This window comes from Lynx rufus, unplaced genomic scaffold (assembly GCF_022079265.1).
Source record: "Lynx rufus isolate CCGP_SWC_20201006 ecotype Redwood Valley unplaced genomic scaffold, mLynRuf1.p SCAF_6, whole genome shotgun sequence".
Lineage (NCBI taxonomy): Eukaryota > Metazoa > Chordata > Mammalia > Carnivora > Felidae > Lynx > Lynx rufus.
In genome coordinates, this window is record NW_025814878.1 from 100311083 (window position 1) to 100328952 (window position 17870).

Consider the following 17870-nt stretch of genomic DNA (forward strand, 5'->3'; position numbering starts at 1 on the left):
TAATAGTACAAAGTTATAGCAAAAGTTTACATTATGTACAGTATTTCCCGGTTTAAAAAAATTCGTATGTAGTCAGAAATGGATTCCCATCAAAATGATTCAAATAAAATTAAGAGCTCTGTATTTGATGAAATGGGCCTTGAATGGGATAATATATTGGCAGAGCCTTGAAAACTATGGAGTATTTGCAAATATAAAATACTATTATCATCTCTGAAAGATTTAGTCTAATCCTGTCAAAGATCATTTCATTTTGTTTTCAGACATTGCAACATTACGTGTCACATGTTTTCTGCACCAGGCTATCTTTTGTTGTACACTGAAGATAACTCTTAAACTATTAACCTCAGAACAATCTGGTATGATGGCAATTCTTTTATGAAGCAATTAAATTCAGGCAAATAAAAAGGCAGAAATGACAGTAACCAAATGAGGAAAAGGCAAGATTAAATTATGTCATAAATTAGAAAGAGACAGGTGTATCGTTTTTCCGTGCTGAAGAAATGCCCTACCTCATTACTAAATTCTAGCACACTACCACTCACGGGGACCCTACCTGCAAGTGGCTCCCTCCTTCATGCTTCTCAAAATTATCTCCTCTATAGAATTCCATAACATTTTTCACAACAACCCACTATCTCAGGAACACAGAAGAATTATAGCTCTTTCACATCATTAACATTTCTTTTTTTTTTTTTTTTCTCATTAGTAAGATTAAGCCCACGGTATCAGGCTGGATTCTTAGTCACAAGCAAGAGAAACCAATTATAGCTGATTTAAGCAGAAGAAAAACTTGTTTAAGGGATATTAGGTAGTTCATGAATCACCCAGAAGGGCGGGCCACATCTGGGGATGTTCAGACAGTAGAAATGCTCAACATTATACTGTGTAACTCGCCTTGAGAAGAGGACACGGTAGCTAAAAGCCTCCACTGCACAACTAAAGACAGCAGATAGGACATAGGATGGTGTTGCAGGTGCTGTCACCACCACTGGCTGAACAACTCACTGTCCCTCTCGGCCAGAAGCATCTTTACTGGTTCTGCTTCCTTGAGAGCATACTGCTGAGTCAAGCCTGATAGGTTCATCTGATTGGCAGTCTTGAGTCATGCATCCAAATTACGGCCACAAAGAAAGCCAAGAAAGCAAGCATCAGGCAGGAAAGCAAGCATCTAGCTTGTATATAAGATAGCATCTCTGACTCTTACCATGACCCACTGGGGTTCAGATGCTGGGCTGTCACAAAGAAAGACAAATGTGCACTACAACTTAATGAACGGCTTCCTTTGCTACAAAGCAACTAAAAGGGATCTGAATTCACAAATAAATAATCTTTTTTAAGGAGTTCATAACCTAATAGCCTAAACATTTATCATGAATCAATGTGGAACATGAACCAATGTGGAATACCTTTTGTAGATTGCTATTATACCAGAAATTTCCTTGTTTAAATTATTTTTTAATGTTTATTCATTTTTGAGAGAGAGAGAGAGACAGAGACAGAGCATGAGCATGAGCAGGGTAGGGGCAGAGAGGGAGCGGGAGACACAGAATCTGAAGCAGGCTCCAGGCTCTGAGCTGTCAGCACAGGGTTTGAACCCACAGACCGTGAGATCATGACCTGAGCCGAAGTTGGACACCCAACCGACTGGGCCATCCCGGTGCCCCAAGAAATTTCCTTGTTTCAAAACACTTTTTGTCAGGATGCTAACAATTATTACATGTTAAAAAGATTTGTGGGTCAAAGTTAGATTAAAGAGTGTAGGAAATGCCAGATTAAAGAGGTTTCTTTCCTAAAAAATTATTGTAGCTCTTTAATATACCTATGTGTAGTATAACAGAAAGCTATAGTGTGTAGAATTGTTCTGTTGACTGACCCTAAATCCCCTTCCTTCTTTCTTCTCTCTCACATTGTTTTCTTTCTTTCCTTATTTCTTTCCTCTTTTGCTTCATATAATATCCCCTGGACTAGTGATTTTTCCGAATACCTTTGGCAAATATTCTTACTATTTTAAATAATTGCAAAGCAGCTGTTGCTATCAGCAAGAATAAATGACCCTATATAAACAAATCTGTCTCAGTGCTGTCTGTTTTACAATCAACTTCTATTTTTAATTGTCTTGTCAAGAAAACTATGGAGAAATAGAAGGTTAATCTTCATTGCAATGTCCTTTTCCGAATTCTGTAAGCTTGATTCACATAAAGTCCCCATTTTTGTACATCAAAAATTGTCAGAGATTAGTATACATGTACTCATTTTAATAGCATATCTGTCATGAACACGAATAATAATTCATATTCGTATAACACTCTATTCCTTTCAAAGCACTAACATGACACTTGAGAACCACTCATTTAATTCTAAAGTATTTTACCCATTTTGAAAGGAGCAGTCTGGAAGAGAGATAAAGTTGGTAAGGATAAATGAACATGTTTAAAAATCTGGCAGAGCAGTTCCACTGCTCAACCCTCTCAAATATTTTGGCAGAGGACATATTCTAATTCTGCAAAAAAAGAATTTGACCTCTCGGAATTTCTGCCTATCTGGATCCCTCTACCTACTCATTAGTTTATTCACCAATAAATATTTTCATATCAACTTTATGGCAGCTTGACTAAAAGCTGCTCAAAATCTACAAAAAAGAGTATCATATTATAATCATCGATACCCAGTAGTTTATCTGCTGTGACAGAGGAATGTCTATTCTGAAATTCCTATAAAAGAGAGAGAATGGGAATTCCTTAGAGTAGTTCTCATTCATCAAAACCATTTGGGGATTTTGCTGGTTGTTTTCATTTTTACTTATTCTGCTCCTGAAGCCAAGACTATACTGCATGTTAATTAACTTGAAAATAAATTTAAAAAATAAAAATAAAAAATGATAAAGAAGAGAAAATACAAAAAAAATTTTTTTTCAATACATAGTCCCTCTCCCAGAGATTCTTATTCAGTTGGTCAGAGGTAGCATTCGGTTTTGTCTTCTATTAAAATTTCACTATGGGATTTTAATATACCACCAACATTGATAACTATCTTAAAAAATCTGGGAACCACTTCTTTCTCTCAATGGTGAGTCCCATACAAACTTAAATTACTATTTACAGTTTAATACAAAATTGCCATGTAAATAGTACTAAAAATTAAATGTAACTGTTGAGAATTATATTTTGGAAAGTGTAGTACATATTAAATGATTGCTAAGGGCTCTTAATCATTTATAAGCATTCGAGTAAGTTATCTGGAACTATGGCACATACATCACCAAATACCTAATACTTGGGAACCTTGGGAATATTCAAAATATATACAAATCAAATAATTTGAAAGGAAAGAAAATACGGAAAATATGAATTGGATATAGTTGAATATGGCTATGACACTACTCTGAGGAAAAAGAGCATAAAATATATTTAATCTAACTAACTTGAATGTTATGCTTACATAAAGTCATCAAATTAAGTATATGACAATTACAGAAGAAGAGTCCTGTTTAAAAAGAATTGCCTAATACAGAGAGAGAACCCAAGATGGTGAACTAGAAAAACCTTGAACTCACCTCTATGGACACACCAAACCTACACCCATTTATACAGCAATTCCTCCTGAACAAGATCTGAGGGCTGACTGAACAGCTTCTGCCCAACAAAAGATAGAAAGACCACAGAGAAGAGAAGAGCAAGAGAGTTGAAGACTTTGTCACAAATGGAACCCCACCCCTGAAGCTGTAAATTGCAGAGGGGAGGAGACTGTTGAAGGACTGTAAGCAGATTCATCTGCCCTGGGGCACATAAAAAAAAAGACATAGTTGGGGCGCCTGGGTGGCTCAGTCAGTTGAGCGTCTGACTCAGCTCAGGTCACGATCTCACGGTTCGTGAGTTCGAGCCCCGCGTCAGGCTCTGGGCTGATGGCTCAGAGCCTGGAGCCTGCTTCCGATTCTGTGTCTCCCTCTCTCTCTGCCCCTCCCCCATTCATGCTCTGTCTCTGTCTCAAAAATAAATAAACATTAAAAAAATTAAAAAAAAAAGACATAGTTTAAAAGGACAAATGGAATATAAAAAAACACCACCAGAACCCTGCCAAATGGCAAGAAAGCTGCTGGAACTCCCTCCAGGTAGGCAAATGGCCAGTGCCACAACCTACCTTCCTCATCTACCTTGATAGTGTAGACTGGAGCAGGCTCTGGGTGTCACAGCCGGCCTGCTGCCTCAACAAGCCCCAGGCCCCTAGTCCTTACCAGCTCTGGATGTCCTGGGGCACAGAGGGAAAAAAAAAAAAAAAGTGACTTAAAGTGGAACTAGAATAAAAAAAATAAATAAAAAATAAAGTGGAGCTAGAATATAAAGATTCCAGCTCTAGAACTCTGCCAAATGACAGGGAAGCTGCTAGACTTCTATCCAGATCAGAGGGCCTGGCAAGTGCCAGGGTTTATGTTTCTTTTCTGCCTTGATAGCAGAGATGGATGCAGGGTCCAGATGGCCTAGTTGACCTACCATTTGAGGGAGCCCCAAGCCCCTAGCCCACAAAGACCCAGCCATCCTACCAAGGTGGCCCTAGCACAATACATTTCAGGCCATACCTGATCAGTGCTGACTACAGCTCCAGCCATCTCACTGAGGTGACACAGGCACAAGGCACCCAGAACACTTAAGACCCATACCACTTTGGCTCTAGGTGACTTTCCCGTGTACGCACAGTGCAGAATGCCCCGGGACCTCCCAGCCCATGCTTGCTTCTGCTCTGGATGACTCACCAGAGCACCCCCTGTGTGAAGCACCATGGGACAATTGACCTATGCCCAACTCAACTCCAGCCACCCCACCAGGACACCCCTTGTATAGAGTACACTAGGACCCCCCTCCCCCTCCCTCCCACAGCTTGCATGTATCTTTTGCAGCTTCAGCTGTCCTGCCAGGGTGCTAGCTACATGAAAAGCCTCTTAAGATCTCCCTGGCTTTTGGAGAAAGATCTCTTTTGCACCGTTAGTGGGAATGCAAGCTGGTGCAGCCACTCTGGAAAACAATATGGAGGTTCCTCAAAAAATTAAAAATAGAACTATCCTATGACCCAGCAATTGCACTACTAAGTATTTACACAAGGGATACAGGTATGCTGTTTTGAAGGGACACGTGCACCCCAATGTTTATAGCAGCACTATCCGCAATAACCAAAGTATGGAAACAGCCCAAATGTCCATCGATGGATGAATGGATAAAGAAGATGTGGTATATATATACAATGCAGTATTACTCGGCAATCAAAAAGAAGGAAATCTTGCCATTTGCAACTACATGGATGGAACTGGAGGGTATTACGCTAAGTGAAATTAGTGAGTCAGAGAAAGACAAATATCATATGACTTTACTCATACGGAGACTTTAAGATACAAAACAGATGAACGTAAGGGAAGGGAAGCAAAAATAATATAAAAACAGGCAGGGGGGCAAACATAAGAGACTCTTAACTATGGAGAACAGAGGGTTACTAGAGGGTTGTGGGAGGGGGGATGGGCTAAATGGGTAAGGGCATTAAGGAATCTATTCCTAAAATCATTGTTGCACTATATGATAACTAACTTGAATGTAAATCTAAAAAAATAAATTAAATTAAAAAAAAAGATCCCTCTGGCTTTCATGCACTTCAGCATCAGCTGTCCTGCCAACGTGCCCTCTGTGTTGTGGAGAGTTGCAAGATCCCCCCAGATTGCACCCCCTTCAGTTTCAGCGATCCTGCCAAGCTGCCATCTGCATGGAGAGCCTCAGGACTTCCCTGAACCATGCCCACTTCAGCTGTAGCCATCTGACCAGGAGGCTCCAAAACAGAATACACTAGAACCCCTAGTATACTCCAGCCATAGCTCCAGCCTGCCAAAGTCACCAGGCACACACAGTCAACACAACCATAGAAGGAACATATGCAACAATCATAGAAGATCATTCCTTTAAGTTTTGGGGAAGGAGCCATTTCACCAAATTCATAAAAACAAACACAGAAAGTCAAGCAAAATGAAGAAATGAAGGAATATGTTCCAAATGAAAGAACAAGGCAAAACCTTAGAAAAAAGAACTACATAAAATGGAGACAATCTATCTGATAAAAAGTTCAAAGTAATGATTGTAATGACATTAACTAGACTACAGAGAGGAGTGGATGAACACAGTGAAAACTTCAACAAAGAGATAGGAAACATAAGAAAAAAAACAATCAAAGTTGAAGAATAAATAACTGAAATGAAAAATACACTAGAGGGAATCAACAGTAGATTAGAAATTGCCATAGAATGGATAGCAATCCGGAGGACCGGGTAATGGAAAGTACCCAAGCTGAACAACAAAAAGAGAAAAGAATTTTACAAAATGAAGACAGGTTAAGGGATCATTTGGACAACATCAAGTGAACAAACATTTGTATAATAAAGATCCAAGAAGGAGAAGAAAGCGAAAAAGGGGCAAAAAACTTAGGTGAAGAAATAACAGCTGAAAACTTCTTCGTCCTGGGGAAAAAACAGACATCCAGCTTCAGGAAGCACAGAGTTCCAAACAAGATGAACCCGAAAAAGTAATAATAAAAAGGGAATCTCAAAAGCAGCAAACAAGAAGCAACTAGTTACATATACAGGGCACCCCAGAAGGATATCAGCTGATGTTCTGCAGAAATTTTGCAGGCAAGATGGGAGTGGCCTGTTAAAAGGAAAAAAACATACAACCAAGAATACTCTTACCAATAGGCCAGTGTTTAGAATTGAAGGAGCGATAAAGAGTTTCCCAGACAAACATAAGGTAAAAGAGTTTATTGACACTACACAGGTTTTACAAAACGTATTAAAGATAATTATTTAAGGGGAAAAGAAAAGGCCTTAATGAGAAATACAAAAATGATGAGAGAAAAAAATGTCATGACTGAAAGCAAACATATAATAAAAGTACTAGAGCAATAAATTATAAAATTAATATAAAAGCTAAAATCAAAAGTAGCAAAATCAATTATACCCAAAAAGGTAGGTAAGGGGACTCACAAAATAAAAGATGTAGAATATGACATTATATACATAAAACATGGAGGAGGGGGTAAAAATGAAGTTCTTTTAGAATGCATTCACTCTTAAGTAACCATCAACTTAATATAGACTACTGTATATTTAGGATGTTACATATGAACCTCATGAGAATCAAAAATCAAAAACCTATAATAGACAAAAAATAAAGAGAAAGAAAGCCAACTATAACATTAAAGAAAGTCATCAATCATGAGGAAAAAGAGACAGAGATAAAGGAACACAGAAAAAATACAAAAACAGCCAGAAAACAATTAACAAAATGGTAATAGTACATAACTATCAATAATTGCTTTAAATGTAGAGTCTAAATGCTCTAATAAAAAGACGTTGGGTGGAAAGAACGGATGGAAAAACAAGACCCATCTATATGAGTCCTATAAGTGATTCACTTTAGACGTAAAGATACAGACTGAAGGTGAGAAGATGAAAAAGATATTCCATGCAACTGAACGTTGAAAAAAAAAAAAAAAGCTGAGGTAGCCACACTTATATCAGACAAAATACACCTTAAAACAAAGACTATAACAGGAAACAAAGGCATTTCATGATATTAAAGGGATCCATACAATAAGAGAATATAACAACTATAAATATCTATGCACCCAACATTGAAGCACTAAATACAAAAAGCAAATATTAACAGAAATAAAGGGAGAAATTGACTGTAATGCAATAATAGTAAGGGACTTTAATAGCCTATTTACATCAATGGATGGATCATCCAGGCTGAAATCAATAAGGAAACCGGATCTTTGAGTGACAAATTAAACAGGATGGACTTATGAGATATATACAGGACATTACCTAAAAAACCAAACAAACAAGCAACAACAACAAAAACAGAATATATATTCTTTTCAAGTACAAAAGAAACATGCTCCAGTATAGATCATATGTTAGACCACAAAACAATTCTCAAATTTAAGAAGGTTGAAATTGTATCAAATATGTTTTCCAATAACAGTATGAAGCTAGAAATTAATTATAAGGAAATAACTGGAAAAAATGACAAATACACAGAGGCCGAGCAACATGTTACTAAGCAGCCAATAGGTAAATAAAGAATCATAGAGGAAATCAAAATATATCTGGATGCAAATGAAAATGGAAATACATCAGTTTAAAATACTGGAGACACCATAAAAACAGTTCTATACCAATTTATACCAATACAGGCCAACCTCAGGAAGCAAAAAAAATCTCATATAAAAAAATCCAACCTTGCATCTAAAGGAACTAGAAAAAGAATAAACAAAGCCCAAAGTTAGTAAAAGGAAAGAGATAATAGAGATCAGAGAAAAATAAATGAAATAGAGACAAAAAAAATAGAAAAGATCAATGAAACCAAGAGCAGCTTCTTTGAAAAAATAACAAAATTAATAAAACTTTAGTCAGACTCAGGAAGGAAAAAAAGAGAGGACCCAAATAAATAAAACCCGAAATGAAAGAGAAATAAGAGGGATGGGAGTGGAGGGATGGGCAAAACTGGTGAAGGGAGTGAAAGGTACAGCCTTCCAGTTATAGAATGTGTAAGTCACAGGGATGAAATGTACAGCGTAGGGAATATTATTAATTGTATGGTAATAGTGTTGTATGGTGACAGATGTTAGCTACACTTCGGTGAGCATTGCATAATACAGTTGTTGAATCACTATGCTGCACAGCTGAAACTCATATAACATTGTGTATCACCTATACTTTAGTAGAAATATTAATATATAGGGGTGCCTGGGTGGCTCATTCAGTTAAGTGTCCGACTCTTGATTTCAGCTCAGGTCATGATCTCATGGTTCGGGAGTTCGAGCCCCATGTTGGGCTCTGTGCTGATAGCACAGTGCTTGGGATACTTTCTCTCCCTTTCTCTCTGCCCCTCCCCTGCTCTCTTTCACACACACTCTCTCTTTCAAATCAATAAACTTAAAAAAATAAATCTTAGTATATAAATAAAAATAAAACACAGACACACAAAACAAACATCATAGTTATTCTGTAGGATATAATAAAAATATACTCCTAATGAATAAAAGCATAAGACACCATAAGACACTCACAGAGAAATAAAAACTATAACAGAGAAATAAATTTAAAAATTTAAACTTATGGGGCGCCTGTGTGGCTCAGTCAGTTAAGCATCTGACTTCAGCTAGGATCATGATCTCATGGTTTGTGGGTTCAAGCCCCATGTCAGTTTCTGTGCCGACAACTCAGAGCCTGGAGAATGCTTTGGATTCCGTATCTCCCTCTCCCTCTACCCTTCCCCATCTCTGTCTCTCTCTCTCTCTCTCTCTCTCTCTCTCTCTCTCTCTCAAAAATAAATACACACTTAAACAATTTTTTTATTTTAAATTTAAAATTCAGTATCTGAAAAAGGACAATTTAACTACATAGACCTACAAACGGATGGAATTGGCAAAAGAATTGGTATGCATTAAGAATAAATCAATGGAAATAATCCAATCAAAATAAAAAATAAGAATAATTATTGAAAAAATTGAGCTTGTGCGAACGGTGGAGTAATAGAAAAAGGTATATGTATAAATGGAGTTCAGGAGGAGAGGAGGAAGAAAGAATGTGGAAGAAAAAATATTAAAGAAACAAAGACCAGAAATTCCTCAAATTTGATGATAGATATAAATATACAAGATCTAGAATATCAATAAATCCTTAAAAAGATAAAGAGAATATGTCACAAAGTGCCAAAAACTAAAAGAGAAAACAGCCTGAAAAAAAAATGACACATTATGTACAGGGGAACCACAATTTCAATGAAAGTGGAGTTTCTATTTGCAGATATGGAGGCTGGAAGATAATAGAAAAGAATTCTTAAGTACTAAAATAAAACATCCTTAGCTGAAAATAGTATATCCAGTAGAAAAAATTCTTGAAGAAGGAAAGTGAAACAAGCATATTTTTAGAAAAAGGGAACTAAAATAATTAACTAGAACAAGTCATTGCCAGGAGACACGCACTATCAGAAATAGGTGGGCATTTGACATGAATTCTCAGCTATGCTCTCTTCCTTCTCAGAGTTTTTACCTGTTATCCAACCTGTAGTCATCTGGTTTGAGAAAGAAAACATAAGCCTCTCTTGGACATCCTCTTAGGTGTCCTCAAAGCTGCCTGTCACATTACAAACTGTAGGTTCTTCTCATTTGAAGTACAATGTACTTGAAAGATAATACCAAAGATAAAGAAGGAAGTGGTATAAAATTGAAATAAGTTAAATGGTTTTCTTAACAAAATTTTCCTCTGGGAGCGAGCAAAGCTCTTCTAACCTTAAAAGCCTCTCTGACATTTCCAACCTAATGACTTTAATACTCTCTCCCTACATTTTAATAGTCTCCACTATTCACTTCCTTTCTTTATATCTCCCCTTAAAATAAAAGTCTTATTATGCCGGGGTGCCCAACTGGCTCAATCGGTAAAGCATGCAACTCTTAATCTCAGGGTTGTGAGTTCAAGCCCCATGTTGGGCATGGAGCCTACCTAAAATAAAAATAAAATATTTTTTGGGGCGCCTGGGTGGCGCAGTCGGTTAAGCGTCCGACTTCAGCCAGGTCACGATCTCGCGGTCCGTGAGTTCGAGCCCCGCGTCGGGCTCTGGGCTGATGGCTCAGAGCCTGGAGCCTGTTTCCGATTCTGTGTCTCCCTCTCTCTCTGCCCCTCCCCTGCTCATGCTCTGTCTCTCTCTGTCTCAAAAATAAATTTAAAAAACATTAAAAAAAATTTTTTTAAAGAATACAGTGCACAAGGGGCGCCTGGGTGGCTCAGTCAGTTGAGCATCTGACTTTGGCTCAGGTCATGATCTCACAGTTCATGGGTTCGAGCCCCGTGTCAGACGCTGTGCTGACAGCTCAGAGGCTGGAGCCTGCTTTGGATTCTGTGCCTCTCTCTTTCTGCCCCTTCCCTGCCTGCACTCTGTCCCTATCTATCCCTCTCAAAAATAAACATTAAAAAAATAAAAAAAATAAAAGAATACAGTGCACAAAAAAGAAATGAAAAGATTAGATGCTTTTGTAAAATACTCCCTATAGACAATTCTTTTATAAGTTTCTCCCTCAAGTAAAGCCCCAGATGATCTTTTATCAGAAGAGGAGAGAGAGAGAGTGATTAAGAAACTTTAAGTATAATCTAAATTATCAGGAGACAAGGTAGCTCTAGGTCCCCAAATTTTCTAATTATCAGAATAATCTGATGCAGCTTTTCATTTAGGTATATACCCCAGAATTCCTCCACAAGACTACGTGATTCAACAGGTTTTAGATGGGACCCAGCAATCATTAGTATCAGCCCAGATATGGGAATCCATTAAATAATGATTATCTATAGGAGAAAGAGAAGTGATTTAGAAGATTAGACTATTTTATTAAAGGGAGCTCCAAACCATGTTCATACCAGTCATAACTCACAATAGCCAAAAAATGGAAGCAACCCCAGTGTCCACTGACAGATGAACAAATAAACCAGATGTGGTATATACACACAATGGAATATTCTGACACATGCTAAAACATGAATAAAACTTGAGGATATTTAGAAATCAGCGAGTCACAAAAAGACAAATTCTATAGGACTCCACTTATATGAGACATCTAGAGTAGTCAAATACATAGAAACAAAAAGCAAAATGGTGGTTGCCAGGGGCTGAGGGAGAGGGGAGGGACTTATTTAGTGGGTGTAGAATTTGAGTTTTGCAAGATGAAAAAGTTCTGAAGATTGGTTGCACAACAATGTGAATACACTTAACGCTCCTGATTTGTCCACTAAATATTGATCAAGATGGCAAATTTTATGTTATGTGTGCTTTACTAGGATAAGAAAACTTTTAAAGGGAGTTCAAGTGATAAAAACATAATTTTCTGATTCACATTTTTGTTGTGAAATAAGACTGTGAAAATATATACTCTATATAATACTCATTGTTACCACAGCCATCTTGAAAGGAAATTTTTTTAAATTTTTTTAAATGTTTATTTATTTTTGAGAGAGACAGAGACAGAAAGTGAGTGGGTTAGGGTGAGAGAGAAAGGGAGACACAGAATCCGAAGCAGGCTTCAGGCTCCGAGCTATCAGCACAGAGCCCGACGCAGGGCTCAAATTCATGAGTTGTGAGATTATGACCTGAGCTGAAGCCAGACACTCAACCGACTGAGCCCCAAAGGCACCCGCCCCCCCAAAATATGGTTTTAATTGTAGGAATAGCCTATTTCTCTCCCAGCAGCATACCTCAGGGGAATTTTCCTATCTGTAAGGGTTTATCCATCAAAGGGAAGTTATGAGTATAGGTCACTTTAATAAGGTTCTGGATCAAACACGACATAATTTAGAGGAAAATTCTCTGGTCTAAGTGATTAAAAAGATCCTCAGAGTGCACACAGCACTGGAGTATAATGGTGCATTTTGTGTTTATTATTAACTTTATTCAACGTTATATTTCACAGATTGCTTTCTCAGATTAAAACATAGATAAAGCTTTGAACCTGGGTATTGACTCACCTTCAAGATGCAGCAGCATGTTACAGAAAAAGTTCTGTCCTGTAATTTACCAGCACCTCTCTGGGTGCTCCCAGAATATTTATAGCTTGGTGATTCATAGTTCCCAGGCTTAGAGTCAGTGCTGGGTAGTCAGTTTATTCATTAGGCTGGGCCACACTATCCCAGATGGATGAAACTCATTGCTTAGCATATGAAGCAAAATGAGAGAGTAAGTAATCCCTGGAAACTCATCGAACATAATCCTGGGCACTACATAGTCATGGAAATTGCTACCCTGACAATTGAAAAATTCACATCTCAAGTGAAAACATTACTTTACTTCAACTATAAGAACAAATGGAGAAGTCACATGGGTGTGAATGTTGGTTGTGTATGCATGGATGTGCCCTGTGATTAATAAACCATAAAAATGCATGACACTTTTCAAAATATCACACGGATCATAGATTTTTGTTTAATTTAGTTTACTTATATAGAAAATTGAGATGAATATATTTTCAGGAACCTTTAATTTTTTTTAATTCCCAAAAACCCAGGATATATAATAAAAATGAACAATTACCCTTAATTTCCACATGCTAAACTTTTCAAAGCACTAATAATTCAATTTAATAAACCTTTATTTGCCTATATGTAAAGCACTGGCTACATAAATAAGTAATGTTAAGTTTCTACCCCTAAGGATTTTGTTCTTTATTAGAAAAAGAGAATATACCATAATCTGTCAAACTTGGCTTAAAAAAAAAATTGCCTGGGAGTTAAAAAAAAAAAAAAAAAGTGGATAGCCGGTCCCTAACTCCAGAGATTTTTATGTAATTTCTCTGAGTCAGGCCTAAAATTATTTTGTGGTTTTTTTTTAATTCCCCAAAAGATACTAATATGCAGAATAAATTAAGGAGTTCTCAACAAATCTTAGTTCAAAATAGTATGCTTCCAGATCATATGGTTAATTCTATACACTGAGCTTTTCCCCTTCCTTCCTAATATTTCATGAAATGACACAAAATATATATTAAAAAATAACACTGCTGGGCCACCTGGGTGGCTTAGTCCACGAAGTATCAGGCTTGATTTCTGCTCAGGTCATGATCTCAGTTTCATGAGTTCAAGGCCACGTGGGCTCTTCACTGAAAGCAGAGCCTGCTTGAGATTCTCCGTCTTTCTCTGCCCCTCCCCCCTTCTCATTCTCTGTCTCTCCCAAAAGAAATAAATCAATAAAAAAAAGAAGAACGCTGAAAAAAAATTTTTTTAAAGATGCCACGAGAAGGCCAGACTTCCAGTGGAATTTCTAGAAAGCAGAGAGAATCATTTTGCTGGAGATAACAGTGTGAAAGGACCACAGCCCAAACCAGAGCAGAGACGACCAGATTCAGGGTAGTTTTTTCCCTAAGTTGGCTCAGAGAAGCTCCCAGGTTGGAATAAAGAAATAGAACCATGATGTAAAGTAAACAATGTTTTCTAAATGCATCCAGAAGGGCAAAGCAGTCATGCCTCTGCTTCCCTGTGTATAGAGAGGGGATGAAGTCTCCAGATAAAGCACGGAAACTTCTCTCTGAAGGATTTAGAAGTGCTCCCACTGAGAGTATTAGCAAGTGAGTTGCATTAACTGTTGACTGTACCTTCTCATCTCATGCAAAGGGGGCAATGTGAACCAACAAACACATAAAGACAGGTAGCTTTCAGAGGAATAAAGTAAACTAAAATATTCCTCATATGGACTAAACCTCTTCATTTTGGCAAATATAGGAACGTCTGGACTGTCTGCTCACACATGCTGTGTGGAAGCAAGGCTGTCGGCATGAACAACCCTCACACATAAGGACCACAATTCAGTCACTGCAGAGGGGAGAGGCCTGTAGAGGAAACTGACCTACAAAATCACGAGAAAGAAAACCCATGACTCCTGCAAGTATTCATCAGCGTGGCCATAACTCATAACCAAGAATGGACATCTAACGGTCATTGGACGTAGAGAGAAAACCAGAAGCACGAAAAAGAAGGACCAAATGAATAAACCACACAGATGATTCTGAAAGAAACAGTTTATTTAGGTATTAAGAGAATTTTCAAAAAGACCAGTTGGTATATTTGGGATTATCTGAAAAGAACAGGATCAGATTGCTATGAATAAAAATGTCCCATGAAAAAAGAGCATAGGCCTGTTGAAAGAGCACCAATGCCAGGCCACAAGTGGACCAGAGTCCCTGCCCTGATGCTGGAGAAGCCACAACATGAGATGGGTGGCAGGGGGATGAGAAGAGGAAAATGAAAGACTCTTACTGGATATTTTATATATGAAAAGTAAGAGTTTTGATTTTGAGACCAGAGAAAAAAATCCGTAATCAAAATAATGGGCTAAAATTTAGAAATATTATTGAAAAATTCTTATACAAAAAAAAATGGACCTTCATGCATCTCCAACCAGCATCATCTCTGTTCTTCAGTGACCTCATCCTGTCCCGTGGCTTTATGAAACATTTGAATGTAATGATTACTAAGCCATTATTTCCTGTCCGAAGTTTCAGAACTCCAGATACTAACAGCCAATTTGTATATATCCGCACAGTGGCCTGTAAATATCTCAAGTGTGAAACAGCCAAAAGGGAATTCTGCTTTCCTCTCGCCCAAATCCTGTTTCTCCCTAGGCTGCCCTATCTCTATAAAAGGTACCACAATCCTCTATCTTGAACTGAAATCCCTAAGTCTTGTCTTCCAATCACCAGTACCTAATCGATTAGCGAGTTGTGACCACTCTGCACTCATCGTATAACCCATATCTACCCTACTTCCCTATCTTAACACCACCACGCTAAACCAGACCACCAGCATCACTTGCCATGTCCCCCTGAACGCTTTTTATCTGGTCTCCTTGCCTCCATTCTGGTGCATCTCAACTCTCTCTCCACAGAGCAGTCAAAGTAAGTTTGTAAAGTGTAAATTAGATCGTGTAGACCCCGTGCCCACAGGATGCCCAAGCGTTATCTTCCACCGCATGTAACACATATAGAATAAAATATTAGTTGAATTTCTCCATATGTCTGATGAGCTTTAGCTTAACATTTATGCTTACAAATTAAAGACCAGATTGATAAATGTTTGTAGGAGTCGTGAGTTTTCTTAGTGATTATGGTAGGTCATTTTCGCCTCCAGGCATTTTCCATTACATTGAAATAAAACCACTTCATGATGTATTGATCTATTACACATTGTGTGCTTATGCATGTATGATTTTTGCCAATTACATGTCAACGAAACTGGGAGAAAAACAAAACATAAAATAAAAACCATGGAATTATACTCTTTATATGGGTGAATTGTATCTCAATAAAGCTACATATAAATTGTTTCTCAACAAATCTGTTACAAATAAATAGTGAGGAGAAAAAGAAATACACACATATATTCATATATACATACATATAACCAAACTACTTATTTTGGTTTACAATGCCCTGGGTTACCTGACCATTGTCTATCCATCTAAAGTCATCTCATGCCACCAACTTTATTTATTAGACTGCAGATGTAGTAGCATTTTGTTTAGAATTTGCCAAGCTCTTTCCAACTCTAAAATGTTTGTAATAGCTATTTTTGTATACTTGAAATATTATTCCCCTTATCTTCTCAGGACTGGCTCTGTCATATCATTTATGTCACAACTCAAAGTTTTGCATTCTCCTCAGAAAGGCGTTTTCTGACAAATCCATTAACAAATGTCCCCAGCTATTATGTACTCCACCATCTGAGTTTAATTCTTGTCTCAAAACATGTCATTTTGTATTTTTTCTTCTTTTTGTATGTTTGTTTTTGTAGTGTATCCCCTCCTGTACCATGGTTATCACATTCCAGAACAGGGGACAGGGTGGAGGTGGGGATAAACAAACGGACAAAAATAAGAATAAAATTAAGCCGTGCAGATTGGTCTTTCATCAGTTCTGAAAATTGTCAGCCACTGTTTCATCAAATGTTTTATGTCCCAGTCCCTGCCCCAGTAGAACTACAATTAAATATATCTTATGCTCCATATTTTTTCTCCATAATTATTATTTCTTTTCTGTATGTTGAATTTTTGTATCGTTCTATACTGTCGTCTAGGTTTTTAAAAACTCTCTTCTACTTATTATCATTTCATTTGTTTAGTGTACTACTAAACCCGTTTATGTTTTTATTATTACTGATTGTATATGGTATTCACTTCTAGAACCTCTACTTCATATTTTCAAATAATATGCTTTTCTACATATTTATAGCTCCTGTGCCTGGAGATATGTTTAATGCATTCTTTATTTATTTAAATGTAGTGAGGAAAGTTATTTTATACTAGGTGTTGAGTAATTCCAATATTTGAGGATTTCACGAGTCTCTTTCTACTGTCTGGTGTTTGTATTGTTTTTTTCTTCATGACATTTTTTTAGCTTGTATGTTTGATTATCTATGACTGTGCGCTTGTTGCTTGTGAAAAAAAAAAGAAACATTGTGATGATTCCCTGAGGCCTAGATAAAGTACCTCCTTTTAGAGATACTTTGTATTTGTTTCTCTTAGGTACATAAGACCACTAACAGTGTGGGACCACTTCAAACTGAGTCCTAAATCCTGGGGATGTGAATCGGACAAATCTAAGTAGCATCAGCCAATGGATAATTTTTCTTGGGGAAAATTATCCATCTGGTTTTTGCCTTTCATCTCCTTAGAGCCAGAGAAACTCTCCATGAAAGTCCTTGTAAGTATGGGGAGAGATGCGATTTTACTTCTGTTTGATCTTTATTAAGGACAAGTGTCTTAATCAGTTTTGACTGATATAACAAAAACACCATAGACTACATGGCTTAAACAACAAACATGTATTTCTCGTAGTTGTGGAGGCTGGGAAGTCCAAGCTGAAGGTGCTAGAACATTTAGTGTCTGGTAAGGATCTTCCTAGTTCATAAATGGCCTTCTTCTTGCCATGTCTCCACATGGTAGAAAGGGTGAAGGAGGTCTCTGGGGTTTCTTTTATGAGGGAAATAATCCCATTCATGATGGCTCCTCCCTCATAACCTATATACCTCCCAAGGGCCCTGCCTCCTAAGCCCATCACATTGAGACTTATGTTTCAACACAGGAACTTTGTGGGACACAGACATTCAGTCTATAGCAACAACTAAACTCTCAGAGACCAAGTTCAGTGTTGGAATGAAGAGAGACTAGTAAACTCAAAGTGGGGCCTGGCCTTTGATATCTGGCCCCATTTCCCAAACATGCAATTCAGTTCCATAAGTTAGTTTCCTCTCTTGGCAAAACTGACATAAAATACTTATATTGCACCTTTGAGTTTTTACT